Genomic DNA, 15,598 nt, shown 5'->3' with positions numbered 1-15,598 from the left:
CCCATATCTCTTGTGACAGGGTTGACAGGAAAGTTTAAAGCACTGAAGCATAAATATAAAGCAGTGAGATTAAAAAAAAAAGGAAGATATGGTTTGATTTTAACGCTAGCATATTTATACTTAGAACTGTGAAAGAGAAGCTGTGATGGACTGCAGAGGTTGGATGCATTTTTTTAGCTTTGAAGATAGCCTTCAATATCTCAAATATTTTTGAAATATTTAGCAACAATTTTACAAAACACAATTTTGACAATATAGTACGGTTGTGATTTCTCTCTTGTAGATGTGAATATCAAGAACAGCAACAAAAAAGTCTGTTTTGTAAGAATATAGAGAGCAGAAAGATGTGAGGAAACTTGTAGCTATGTCTATAAAAATAATGGCATCAGGTTGCATTGGTCTTAATTCTCTGATTTTTGGCAAAACCAAGGCACTGAGTCTGCATGATTAAGATGAATATTTTGAAGGGAATCTGGGGAACCTATAAGCTTCTCACCTGTAATCCGTGCATTCATGAGCATTCATGGTACCATCTGGAATTTCTTGTAAAAATTTTTCCTGTTTTTGCTCCTAAAACTGAGCTTTCCTAAATCCATAAACTGATTTTATTTGAGTGTCTAACTTGACATGTCAAAGGTGAAATCAGAATCATTATGTGTGTGGTATTGTATGACCAATGGCACAGTTTTCTGATTTTTCTCTGCAAGCTTCTCTAATTCTTCTTTATGCTTCAGATATTTTTTTGCTTCTCTAATTCTTCTTTAGGCTTCAGATTTTTTTTATAGTACAACATTTCTCAAACACATGGGCCCTAATATTATTCATTGAGTATAAATTATCTTCATTCTAGTGAAATCAATGGAGCTACAAGAATTTATATCAATGGATGATCTAGTCCATCCTTTTTTACACTATTCTTGCTTATGAAAAAGGGTAAGAATTTTAAAACATTAGGAAAGCCCACTGGATAGCCTATAAAGTGATTTTTTTTCCTGAAAAATACAGAGAAATAATCAAAGAAATTACAGTTCTGCCTATTTGTTAGTGAAATGATTTATATGATGCAGAAGTGAGCGACAAAGGAGAATTTCAAAGACCTTTCTAGCCTCTACATTTTCAACCCTTTCACTCTCTGTAGCTTTGACCTAAATCTGCAGCCAGATGACACTCCTCTTTAAACCAGTACTGAACTGATTTTGGCCCCTGAGTTTGATTCCAGTTCTGTAGTGTGCCGATAACTTTGAGTGGAACTAAGATCTTGCTGAGATAGTGTAAGATCATAGGTTTTTCCATATCATGTCACTTTTGTTTTCCACTTTTAAGAGTTCAGAGTAATCATTTTAATATGACTTTTCCACCCCTACCTTATTTGCTTCCCTTATCTTTCTGCGACATTTAGGATAGGAGCTTTTTTCAGAACTGATTTTCTTGTACTCTAGTTGTGCTTACGGTTGTGTTTTGAGAGCCCCTTTCTCCGGATGTCTCTGCTGTCAGTTTGCTCCTGTTTTCACTCACTTAGTCTTTTCCCCAAGTAAGGATATTGTTACAGACCTCAAGATTTGTCTCCAGATAATCCTGTCCCCAGCAGTCATGACCATTTCATTCCAGTTTTTATTGAGAGACTAAAAAAGAAAACACAACTTTCTTGCTTCATCTTTAGTTTTTATTATTAAATGTCCCTGGTTTCCTTGAGGTGCTTTCAATCTGCTGGAATTTGATTCTCACACCAGGCAAGCAGCTCTAATTTCAGACTATGAGGCCTTGTGCATCATCTGCAGGTTTCTAACCTCATGTCACTGTGAATTTTTAGACACTTGCAAGATAAGCCTGTACAGAGTCCATAATTCAAGACCTTAAGATAGATATAGATTCAGCATAGACATTCAGTACGGTTCTTTAGTGAAAAATGTCCTTTACGATGCAAGCCAGTTGGCAGCTGGTAAGCAGGAGACAGCCTCCTGTAATGAAATCTCTGTAAGGTACTCCTATTAGAATATAGAACAGTAATGATAAACTGGAATTTTATATCCCAGTACCTTATCGCCTATCATGACAAGAATGAGAACAGATTATCCCCTGACAGACAATACTGAATGAAGAGAAAGTTTGTGAAGTTACGTTAACTGGAGAAAATAATTGGTTTTTGATGGACATTGTATTGCCAGTGGAATTTAAGATATTTTATGAACTAAGGAAGGAAAGTTTCACTCAAGGCAGGCTGCCTTGCAGAAAATCATCTGAGGATTTGATCTGGCATTTTAGATGTTTTACATAGTTAAACCTGTTTTGCTGGTTTAAATTTAAATGGGATTCAAAACCTTTCAGACCAATAAACAGAAATTGAACTACGAATTCTTCTGTGTTACAACAGAAGGCTTCTGAAGTCTTTTGGTTTTACGTATCTTAGATATTTTTGGAGGCCTGAAAGGAAATTACTACCTGGAGACAGGCTGTTGTTTTTCTATTTAGAAACCTTAGAGATGGCCAGAATCCAGATCTCCAAACCAGCTGTCTAGAGGATGATAAGGTTACACAAAGATCCTTACCAAACTGGGAGAAATAAGCAGAAAAATTAAACACCTGATGATCAAGTGCTTCTTTTGAACTTGCAAAGATTTCAAGATTTTGGTATACGGTGGGATTAACTGAAATAACTGAGTTAAGGGTAACAGAGTTCCATTAAACCTATGTTATTTTGTTCCTCTTTCCCAATGTAGTGTAACTACTCTTAAAGTAAAAAGAAGTCATCAATAATAGCCAAACAGTGTTGTCGGAGTGTCAAGTACTTCTCCTGTATTTACAGTAAGATTAACTCTGATTTTCAGATAATGCTGAATGTTAATGGTAGTAAATGTTATTGACATACTGTTATATAACCCTGTTATTTTTAAATATAAGTTGTATAAATAACTGAAACAGAAAATAAATTCTGCATTCTCTTGGGTTGTTCTGACCTATGTGCTGAATTCTCTCACCTGTGGATATCACACCTTAAATAAGAAGTACTGTGCTGTAGTATTGCTGTACTGTAGCAAATGGAGCGATCATCTGATCACTGGAACCTGGTAGACAGCTCATGGCTTAATCTGTCCTTAGAACAATGTTGGACTTGGGGAACAGTAGTGTCCATAGGTTGGCAAGACAGTCTGCTTATTCCAGTGCTTCTCACAGTTTTGTTGTCAATATATGCTTTTGTTTCTCTCAGTATTTCAGTAGTACTTTCTCTTTTGACAAGACTTGCTGATCTTACCAACCAAAATATGCTCAGGATTGAAAGCTGAGGCTTTAGCACCAAATTTAGAAGAAAGAGAGCAAGTGGATCTGGATTTAACACCTGCCAAACAAAAAATACAAGTATCATTAACAGCAGAAGTGAACGTCTGTCTCTCAGCCCTGAGCAAGGGGACCAGAAAGCGGTTCATTTTTCGGCTACACCCTTTAAACTCACAGACCTGGTCTGCTAGATAAGCTCCTACTTACCCGTGATTCCTGAGTCCAAACTCCACTGCCAAATAATTGTCCATAGGCGTTGTATTAGATGAAGACAGGCCAGGATTGATGTGTCTCTCTACACCTCTTTCCCTCTTTTCCAGCATAATTACTAGCTGTGCCAAACACTCCCAGTAGACAGAAAAGAGAATCTACTCTCAATATTTTGATGATCCATTAATACAGGTCCTATCTGATTAAGTTCTCTGCTTGTTCACTTTGAATGTTACACTTGGTGACCTTGAAATATGAGTGTTAAAGACAGGATACCTTATCTTGCCGCATGTCACTGTCACCAAATAAAGCTTCTATTATGGGTGCTTTGAAATGAGCTGGTGGTGAAAAGAGAACCTCCACTGTTAAACCTACCTTAACACAAAGTCTGTGTTATTTATTTATGATGTTACATGAATCATCTGCACTTTCTCTGATAAGCCCAGGGCTGTGTGCCTTTCATTTCAGCTGACATTTTGCTGCCATTTGCCAGGCTAAGTAACTACTGTGCAATCACTCCAAGCTGATGCATGGTCATTGTTTGGCACAAAATGGATATTTAAGTCAGCTGAAAGACTTTGTTGAAGAATATAATTTGACAAAGTAAATTTTTGCTCATATAACAGAAATCAAGTAGCTCTGTACCAAATACGTTCTTTGAGATAGCTATAAGGATTTCTGCAGAGAATTTGACAAAGTATTTTACTTTTGTGCATAAAGCAAAAATTGATTAGTTTTGAACAAAAAGGATTTCTCGAGGCACAGCAAGGCTTTTATTTGGAATTAAATATATTCTTAGCCTTGCTTGATAAGATATTTAAAAGATGTGTCTTTGTATAGACAAATAGCTGTCAGTTATATATTTTTTGAATGTGTTAGGAAGGATCTAATACAATGACATTTTCTCCACCTTATATTTGGTTTTGCTCAGAGATCTAATTTTGAATCACAGTCTCAGTCCTTGGCATGCCTTCTGCATTGCACAATTCTTTAGCTTGCTTGATTATGCCCTAAAAATGATAGAATCACCAAGTGTGCTGTGCATAGAGTAAGTGAGCGTTTTTTGCCCTGCAACTGTAAGAGGCAGAAAACCAGCACAATTCAAGGATAAGAAGTTTTGCCTGAATGTGTTTAGTTGCTGGGAAAATTTGCTGACAGGTCTGCTTGGATGCATACACTCCTATTTTTCGAGAAAAGAAAAAAAAGAGAGAGAGAGAAATATGCAAGCCATACAAAAATGGACTAGAATTGTCCACAACTGACAAGCTACTGCCAGTTAGAGATTTAGACACTCGCAGTTAATAATTTATGAGCTTCTTATGCAGTACTCTATGTGACTTCCATTTTCTTGTTCATAGAGCATATCAAATGCAATGTGTTACTTGTAGGTCCAGAGAGATCTTCCCCTTCCTTTTCTCTTCCAATTATTTGTTAAATACCTGGTCTGTTATGCAGAATTGAGAAGGGAAAGGCAAATAATTCTAGCCTGAGAAAATGTCATCATGGCATTCGTCATAACTTTGTGACATTTGCTGTCCTTTTATTAAACTCCCTGGCATTTCATGAAACCAAGCCCAGACTAATTGTACTTTCATAAACTGTTGTTTTCCACTATTGTATGATTTGATAGTGTTTTCCACGCAGGAAAGTCATCATGTTTAACAAGCTGTGATGACTAAAGCTTTGAAACACACCCCGATATAGTGTAGGAAAGCAGGTACTCACCTTAGTCTGAGACACAGTTTTCAACGACTCATTTGTGGGCATTGTATTCTGCTGAATCTGATGTTGATGATGTTAAAGGGAGTCAGGATCACTTCTGTCTGATGGTCTATTTTAGCCCCCCCCCCCCCCCCCCCCGTAACATCTTGGCTTTGGTTGAAAGGTTTCTCCCCCTTCTCCTTGGGCATGTCTCGCACTTCTCTTTTGGAGTGTAGTCTTCAGTAAATGCAAAGGGTAAATTTGCCAAGGTGGATCTAGTAGCACTTTTGTCTGACATCACATTTTTTTCACTTCCCCACAGCATGTTTTCTGTTATTCAGCTTCTGTCTTACAGTTTTAAACTGAAATTCATATTCCCTTGCAGAAACGCAGCACTGCTAGATTTTTTTACAAGGGTGGGATGCAAGGGAGCACGTGGAGTAAGGTCCTCCTACGGTAGCCCTGCAGTGAGCTTGTGAAAGTGGCTATAAGCCATGGGTCATAGCCGAAGCTGAGACTGACCACCCTCTGCTGCCCTTTTACAGAGATTTGAACTAGCAGATCAACACACTGCGAGTACAGGAGCCACAAACACACCAGTCCCTAATGCTTTGCACAAGGTTTGGGATCTTGTGGATCTCAGGTCGTGAGCAGCATTGCCGAATGCCTGCTTCCCAGTACCTCCTCCTGCAGCAGACTAGCTGGTTTTATCTGGTCCTTCAGGACTCCCTGGAAGCTTAGATTTTGTCTTTCCTTAATAAAAACACTTTTGTAGAGGCCAAAGATACACATAGGGCCATTTCTCTTAGGAGGTGGTTTACAACATCTCAAACTATTAATTCCTTGGGAATAGATTATGGATGTAAACACTAGTCTGTGGTAAAGGCAGTAATGCTAGCCATTTGTTAGTCATGTAAAAAATTAACTTGAGGCAAATAATCTTACATGCTTGCAATCTTGTCAAAAATAATTGGCTCATTAATCTTAGCTATATTAATTTAGTTGTATTACGAAGGTCAAATGCAAGAAGATCCTTTTGAGTTCTCATCATGTTAAACATAGTTCTCTATATATTTACCAGTGTTTCTTTCTCTCTAAAAATAAAATTTCAATAACACCTTGAGCAATTTAATAAGGGAAAATAATCAGGGATGTACTGAGAGACACACTGAGAAAACATGAAGACTGCACAGTCACAAGGAGAAATAAATACCATCAAACACATTGCTCATGTACATCACCTGATATGAGAATAATATTACTAGACCATGACACAGATATAACTCTATATATGGCATCTACATTCTGATAAACTGAGGAAAGGAAATCAAGCAAAATCACAACTCAATTTTGGAACAAAAAAAGTTTTGATGGTTTATTGGTATTGGGCCAGTTATCTCAAATGCACACACAGGCACACACAAGCACACCCTTTTTGGATTTTCTGGACAAGAGACAGCACATGATTCTTCCGGTATTCTTAACTCTTTTTCCATGATGTCCCAGTTTGATTGCCTCTTCAAGACAAAAATATCATTTGGGGTTCTTTACAATGTACAAAAATATGGAAAAACTGATCTAACTAAGCAATCTTCATATTTGTTCTTCATTGTCTTACACACAGTGATTAACCTGGACTGCAGTTTAACCTCTGAGACAGAGTATATCATTAAAATATATCTCCAAATCCACTAACTCTCTATTAAGCTTCATATGACATGTAGACATTCTTCTGACTTCACTGATTCATGAAATGGCAAGGTAGACGTTTCAGTGCAATAATGGGTAATGGCTGATATAATGGCTGCTTAGAGAAAAAAAGGAGTTGGGAGCCAGCACTGAAGTTAATTGGTGGAATCATTTTAATTCCCACATGTAAAACTTGAATTTTAGGTAGTTGGTTATAGTTTTTGTTGCTTAGAAAGTCTATTTTTCAGTCTGAATCCATGAAGCAGCATTTCTGGCCATATATATTTTACATTTTCTCCTTGTGCTCTATCTATCCACACGATCTTAGGCATTCTGAGTTTTCTGGTAATGCGTTTTGCCAATGATAAGCAAGTTGTCACATGGTTCTCTAAAAAGGCATTGTGTAGGACAGATACTTTCTTGCCTCATGAGACTTATTTAGTCAAAGCAAATATCTTATGGTCACTGCATGCACACTTGCTCTTATTTGAAGACTATTTCAACTTGCTGCCATTAAAATTTGTGATTTCACCTGTAGTTTCAGAAATCCCAGTCCATCTGGACTCTTTTTCTGGCACCTTTGGCTTTTATAATTTCTTTACCTTGGTTCTCTTTGCTTTCAACAGTAATTTATGCTACATGCATGCAGGCTAGAGTGAACCCTCCACTCGCTTTGGATAACACAAGCCCATAGAGAAGATCAGGCATGGTAATGTAGGAAGAGAACAAAAAAGGAAAATGCCGAATGACGATTAAACTCGGGGCATGAGACAATAACTGGTTAAGAGTGACTGTGCCTGTGTTTGACTGTACTGAGTTGCTCTAATGAGTAGAAAAGCAGAGGCAGCTGAGAGAGTTGCCAGACTGCTTGGGCGAACGACTGCGGCTCTCTAGCAGAGCTGGGGGTCTGGGCCAGAAGAGCATCATTACACGGGATGTGCCACTGAGCTATAAAACCTGGACTACCGGCTCCTGTCAGTACCAAAAGGCTCTTTGTGAGAGCATTGGTCAAAGATGACTGACACTTGGAAAACGTTTCCAAAATGCCTCAAGTGGTTTTGCCAACTATACGTGTCCAAAAGAGATAATATCTACACTGCACAAAGTGCTGTTGTGTAGAAAGAGCTGAAAACCCTTAAGACTGGTGTCTTCCTGCAGCCAGTAAATTGAAAAAAATTGCTACACTATTACAAGTAATCTGTACAGACAGTCCTCTCACACTTTTCTAAGAAATATTTCACCTTGACAGTTGCTACCTTATTGCTTATTATGCAACGGAATCCTAATTATTTTTTCATTACAGTCTTCTCTGACAGTTTTTTTGAACAAGGTTATTTTACTGTTTTGTCATATTTAGTTCCCCAGATGCTGCACGCTATCACCTTTGTCACTTCATGTCTACTTTATATTCTTCCAGATCATGACAAACATGCAGCCCTATCCAGCTAAGTGTATTATGCGTGGAGAGCGCTCAAGAAGAGCCAGCTGGAATTAAAGCACAACGTGGCTCACGCTCATGGAAAGGAGAGGAAATTTGCAGAGCTGCTTCCCCTTGCATGTGGGAGGTAAATTCTGAGATACGAATTTTCTTTTAAGTGATGAGAATAAGGAATGTTGCCATCTGTTTCCTGCAGGTAATAATTATTTGTGTGATCTTCTTTCATCTCAAACATAAGACATACAAGATTTTACTTGTACGTAATTTCATTTTGTATGTATATAGGGTAAGATGCAAGGTATACTTGTGTCCAATTACTTTCAAATTAGGTAGGTACCAGGTCTCTGTGCATTGTTGTGGAATTTTTTTAGAGCAGAATACTATTGCTGAAAAGTAGGCTGAGCTTTTCTAATGGATGAGTCTTGGGAGTCCAGGAAATCCAAAGGACATCTGCTTCCTCACCACAGCCTGGGGGTCTAAGCAGGACAAAAGAGAAAAGAAGAGACTTTTCCACTTCTTCCCATTGCCACTGTCTGGGTTTCTTACTTTCAAACAAGACATTGCTACCTAGCCTAGTCTTTTTCTGGAAGTAGGTCTCAAACACAGTTTGGGAAGTGAGTTCACAACAGCGCTGTGTCTGCCTTGTCGTGCTCCAGATTAACTCTTAATTCTATTCCTGAGGGTGCCAGTGGAGCATGTGTTCTGAATAAACATGACAACACAAAATTAATCCCATTTCTATAGCCTTATTCAGTTTTTACAATTTAATATTCTGCAGTGACGGATGTACTGTCACCTGGAACATGTGCTCTGTTTAAGAAAAATGCTGGTGCAAAGTGTCCTGTGGGGAGTGATAATAAACTTGTAGCCTTTACGTCATCCGTTTCTTAACTCAGAGTTGTGGTTTTGCTGCGCAGTCAGTATAATTCTTTTTTATGTGGAATTTAGAGGGGACTGTGTGAATGTTGTAGTCAATGATCCTTATTAAGCTAGTAGATTAACCTGGAAGTGAATAAGAATATAAAATAATTGCAGAAGTAAAAATTTACAGAAAGGAACATTTGATGTTGCGTTCACTCAGTTTTTCCAGACCTAGCAAAACTATTTTCATTTAAAATATTCAGACCTGGCTTTCTAGTAGGTGCTGTAATTTAGGATTCTTTCTGCACGCTTGGCCGTTCTAGTTAGGCAGTTTCTCGTAAGTGCTAACCGTGCAACAGTTTCCATTAGGTCACAGATTACTGAAAAATGGGCATTTTGAAAATTATTTATCTTATAAAGATAACTATATAGATGCAGCTATATAGAGAGCTTGTATAGATACAGGGACTAAAGACAGCTACAGTTAACAATTTCTATCTTAATGGCTCTTTGAGGTTTTATTCTCTTACTCTGCTTTATAGGCAGGTACAGCTTGCCCAGCCTTCCACTGCATGTGCAGAGGATGAGATCTGTATAAAATCATCTCGGGGGAAAAAATGTAATTTATTACATGTAGGCTTCATTCCCTAGAACATTTATGGCAAAAGTTTTGCATGTAAAGGAAAATTAACATAACATCTTTGTGTTAGATCTGTTAAAGGATGATAGTAAAATGTATTTCTGCCAGTGTCATTTCACAGCTTGCATTTGCTAGAAAATACTGTTTTATTAGCATATGTCGCCTTAGTCCATGAGACTACCCCAATGTTAATCACCTGTCCACTGCTGGTTTTACTTAAATTACTTTGCTGTGATTCATTTTGTTCAAAGAGCCACTTGCCTTGCTCTTATTGCATGGAGAAGTGAACAAACATATATTTGTTTTCTTCTTTCCTCATAAATAGCTCCCAATGTCACACACACTTTACTAGTTTGTGTTAGGGTTGTTCATCTATTGCTGTTCAGTGATGCAGGGGACACAGCACTACAAGAGCAACCAGGTGACTTGGCTTCTGTTCCTATTACCATCACGGGATGGAAATAACACTTGGTAGCATTTCTTAAAACTGAATTGAACATTTTAGTTTGGGTAGTTCTGGAAAAATTTCTCAAGAGCAATGATAGCATCAGTGTCCTCAGCAACTTCTGCCTAGTCTAAGTCTTCTTGCTGCCTCAAGTAGAGATGATAACTCTTCTCTCCCATCACCACACAGGGCTGTGCTTTTGCGGGGTGAAGTGGCGACGATAATACATCTGTTCATTGCTGCGAATAGCAAAACCTTTATATGGGTTCTGAGGCATGGCTGGAAATGCGGGCAAGAGGCATCTTGTCTTATTTACAGCGACGTGCAGACAGCAGGCAGGCAGCCAACACGTTTATTTCTGTTCGTATTTCTTACTGCCCGCTATAGCGCTGCGGATGCTTTCAGAGCCGCTTGGCATTTTGTGCAACGCAGGCCCTGGGTAGAGCGGGCGAGTCATTAATATTACGGGAGGACATTTCATTGATGACTTTTGTTATTTAAAGGGTCTGTGGGAAGCACTAAAGGTTAAGATGATCGAGTTTGCTGTCTTCTGCCCTTATATCTTCCCTGCACCCAGGTCTCCTTTAGCAAAAACATGTCAGTAGGTTGCTTAAGGCACTACCTGGTCTTTGCCGTCTTCCCAAATCTTTCTCTTTTTCCGCTGAGAGCAGCAAGTTACAGCCTCCCCCCCCCAGCACTGAGCTGCCTTTCGTTTAAAGAGCTTCTGTCTGCATCTTGCAATGATGTTAAAACAAAGCAAAACAAAACAAAAAAAAAAGAGACTTGCCTAATACTATATGGCCCCTGGTGCCAAGGCGCATTGTCCTTAGGTGGTTGATGGTTCAGCCGCTGCCCTTTCCCCTGCAGCTCCGAGTGCTGTGAAGCTGCCAGCCAACAGAATTAATAATGTCCTCTGCTCTCCATGCTCTCTGCTTCCACCGGTTAAACGCTTTCTCCTCGGGAACCAAGCAAGAGAAGAAGAAGAAGAATTTAATTGATTTTTAAGTGAATTTCTCTTCACATTGTTAGATGACTCACATTGATGCTGATGGTTATTTTTAAATGCTGTGCTCTTGCTCTCCTCTTAGCAACTGCAGAGCAGCCCATCTGATCCCTTTAAGTGTGACTTATTCACTAGGAGCCTTTCCCACAACCTACAAATGTCCATCGCTCAGCTATTTCCACATACTATTTGTGCTGTTCTCCTTTTCTCATGGCTTTTAATCAACATGTCCTTAAGTAAAGGACAGTATTTACATCCTGCATGGTAATTGAAATGTAGATTTTAAAAACTGAAACGGATATTCCGTTAGCGCACAGGAAGGAGCAGGCGCAGCCTTAGTGAGAACGGGGTGGGTTGAGCCCACCTCCTCGGTATGGGACACGGCAGGCGGGAGATGTGCTCTTCAGCGCCCGGCTTGGCAGAAAGGGAACACAAATCTGGAGCTCTTCTGCACCAGACTTCTCCTCCAGCACCTCCGGGGGGATGGCAGGACTGACTCCAGAGTCATCCCAAACCATCTACAGTCATGAAGGAAGAAGGCAGTCCACTGCTCTCTTGCCATGGTACTGGCGCTATCAGGGTCCCAGGGAAACGTAAATGACACCAGTGCCTTTGTGGGGCTGGAAGAGTTAAGACCCAATGGACAGGCTAAAGGGTTTGTAGCTCCCTACTTTCCTGTAAATCTATGCCAGGCTGCACACAGAAGACTGGAAGTGCTGTAACTTCTGTTAAGGAAAAAAGTACACAACTCGCAAGATTTCCCACAAAAAGCCACAGACCTTTTCCCTCTGTTTCTTCTTGCCTCTGAAACCTTTTCTTCCCCCCCCATGAAGGGCATGCAGCTGGAATGGGACTTTTCAGATGTGGTAAGGGTTGTACTAAATCTGCTCCCCTCAAAGCTGGTAGAAAAACTTCAACTCCTGACAGTGCCAAGAATTTAGGCCAATCCTGAGAGTTGTGAAAGTCTTATCTTTGGCCTCATTTGGGGTTTGCTTTTGTTTATGTCTTAGTAGGATAATAACAGCTGTTTGTTGTGTTCCTACTGGAAAATAAATTCAGAAAGAAGCACAATTCTTGCCATCTTTTTTAAGTTACTGTTTCCAGCATTAAATATTGATTTGTGCACTATTTTGATACAGGACACTTTTTTGCTTGCCCCATGTTAGGTGACTAGCCTTGTTTAGAATATGCCTTTGCCCAATCTTGTCTTGCTCTTTTTTAAAATAATATATAATACCTCTATATTGTGCATCTCTCAGGACAACACTCACTCATTCCTCACATATTATTGTCAAAGAATTGGTTATTTACAGTGCAGCCCAGGAGGGTAATGGTAATCCTGACTATTTACCATCCTGTTGTCCTAGTGCCTTAATAAAGATGAGCAGTATTTAACTGCCAGGCATCAGAGATCTCTTTATTTTAATTAGCTAGGGTGCTTTTCCTATTATTTTCCTGGGAACAAAATATATCCTAAAAGATTCCTTGCTCGGCTCGCCTGGCCGTTGATTTGGAGTGAATTAAAGGAAACATACTGTGAAAGGTGAGTAGCTAGGGAAAAAAATAAAGTATAACATTAAACAATATAAATGTTCCAGCCTTTTGCTCTACCAAACCTTAGGGCAATGTCTTTTCAATGTCATGCTTTAGTAAAAGTCTTTTTAGCCTGTACATGTCTTTCTAAACAAGACAAACAAAAGCTTTTATTTTAAAAGCAAACTGCTAAGTGATTTGCTGTACGCTTGCCATGAATAGTAACGAGTAGATTTGTGGTGTGTTCCTCTTTTTAATTAGCACATTGCTATAACCTGACTGCTGTTGTTGCCGTATGGATGAGCACCGTCTTATTACAATGCGTCTAGAGGATCCCACTTGGAGCAGTTCGTGAAACAAGTTAGAAAAAGAATTCCATAGAGTATTCTTGGGATTGGCTTAAAATACTTTTACACTATACTCACTTTTTTTTCTGGAAAGAATTGGCTGTTAAAGCAGAAAATAAACCCAGCTGTAAGTATTGTGTTGTATAAAAATAATTTTAAAATAGATTTTTCACAAATTTAGTGGTGAAAGGGTTTTCCAGAACTAGAATATAGGGTGTATATGCTATTTTACAAACAAAAGCATTGCTAGACTCACTTCTCTTATTACAAAACATTTCCATACACCTTAAATGTAATGACATTTTAAAGTTTCATGGTTGAATAAGATGAAAAAGAGCAATTTAAAACAATCACCTTTTTGGTAAATTGATCTAATCTACCTTTTGAAATGCTTCTCAAAATTCTCACAGCTCTTCCAGACAGAGCAGAAATTTAAAGTAGTAATGTTAAGGTAGAAAAATGCTAGGACTGATGTTGAATGACAGGGAGAACAGAGACTGACCAGAAACGTTCTCACAAGTTCCAGGTTATGAAAGAAGAGGAGAAAACCGTCGGCACAGGGGAACCCATATTCAATACCCTCCGCTGCACTTTTAACGGGGACTTGTGACAATTCAGAAAAACATGCTAAGATACATACCATATCAATACATACCATACTGATTATGTAACAAATATAAAGAGATATCAAAGAATAAAATAGCATGGCTAAATCTACTGTCAGCTTCTTCTCTTGCTGCAGCTATCAGAGATACCCTGTTTGGAGACTTGCCCAGATCCGCATCTCCTGCTGGCTTTGTGGTCAGAGGATGTTCAGGATTTTCCCGTGTCCTTCTACAAGGCTTTTGAGGACACCACCGGCTCCTGTCTCTGAGGGTTTCCTGCCCTGGGAATTTCCTCTGCTGCCTCCTGTGCAATGTCGGAGGTAGGTGCACGGCTATGCAGGGGTCGCTAAAACTGGGGAGCAGGACACGGAAATGGCCCGGTACTTTGCCAGTTCTGTGTTTCTCAAAAGCTCCTAGTGGATCCTCACCGACAAGGTGTATGAAGCCTCTCCATTACTGCACTAGGGATGTGGCCTCCTGAGTTACGATTGGCATGAAAGTATCTAAGAGAGTAACCAAGCCTTTAAAACAAATCACTGTGAAAATATCAGGACTGTTCGAACACCTATACTGACCCAGATCCTGTCTGCAGTGAACAGCAAAGAGGCTGCCTGTTTATGAGCTAAATCAGGGTTAAATGTTAGTGCAAAAAATGTTGTTGTTTAAATAGCATAGAAAGATGTTCAAGAAATTTAACATTCTTTGCTGTGGAATTCCTATTTTTTGAAGTGACTTATTGGTCCCCAATGAGATCCATAGTAAAAGAACTAGGAAGTATTTCCTATATAAGTCATGGTTTGATTATTTTTGTTTTAAGAGAGATTTTGGGAATTCCTGTGTAAAAAGCATCAATTGAAGAGGACAGGTAATATGGAAAATGCAGACCATACTCCTAACAGTGATTAAGAATCATTCCAAAATGATGTGAAGTCCAAAGAACCGTCATGTTTTCCTGAGGCATACGTATATTAATTCGTACTGTGTGGAAGTGAAAAGAATTGATACACTTCTCCACTCTACACAGTGTAAGTGAGAACAAAAATATTATGGCTTTTAGACTTCACATCATTTTGGAATGTGATAAACTCCTTTGTATTTATACAATGCAGTTGTACGTATGTAAGACATACAGATTTCTTTTAAAAGTGACTCATAATTCTGCACGCTACTTTTTGAAGGGCTTGGATTTTCAGATGGTGCAATTCTGACTGCTCACGGTGTGACACTCAGGTCACCAAGCCATGTGCTGCTTTTGGAAATCTTGCTCAAATACATGGAGAGAAATAAAGGTTGTTATTGTATTAGCTGCAGATCTAATTGTTACTCATCGGTAGTGAAGCCCTGATTGAATTTGCAGACTGTGAGCAATGAAATGGTTCTAAATCCTTTTATGCTGTAACACATTATTTATATATGGCATGTATGTTGCAAAAAAATTGCCTATCTTAAGGCTTTAAAAACATTCTTTATCCCATGGGACTTTGTAACCCATTGCCTGGAAAATCACGAGTCTAAATATGCAGGGCTGAGAATGGGAAAATTATTAAATTATATTATGAAATTAATGACCATAAAAAGGATCTAAAATGACTTAAAATCATGTGTGTGATGTTTTATACATAAAGCATATGCATATATTGTTTCTATATAGTATATAGAAAATAGATGTCATACTTTTGAAGCACGGTTTCTAGCAAATTTCTAAGAATACCAGATGTGAACCTGAATACTGTTTCTAATAAGGCAAGATGCATATTTCTAATCCTGTAGGAGAAAGAAGTGGTGCTGTTTAAACTGCCATCACATCAAACTGTCTCTGACCTAGGACTAATATTATCCCAAGGTGCTCTTGG

This window comes from Rhea pennata, chromosome Z (genome assembly GCF_028389875.1).
Source record: "Rhea pennata isolate bPtePen1 chromosome Z, bPtePen1.pri, whole genome shotgun sequence".
Taxonomy (NCBI): domain Eukaryota; kingdom Metazoa; phylum Chordata; class Aves; order Rheiformes; family Rheidae; genus Rhea; species Rhea pennata.
Note: the sequence above shows the minus strand (reverse complement) of the source record.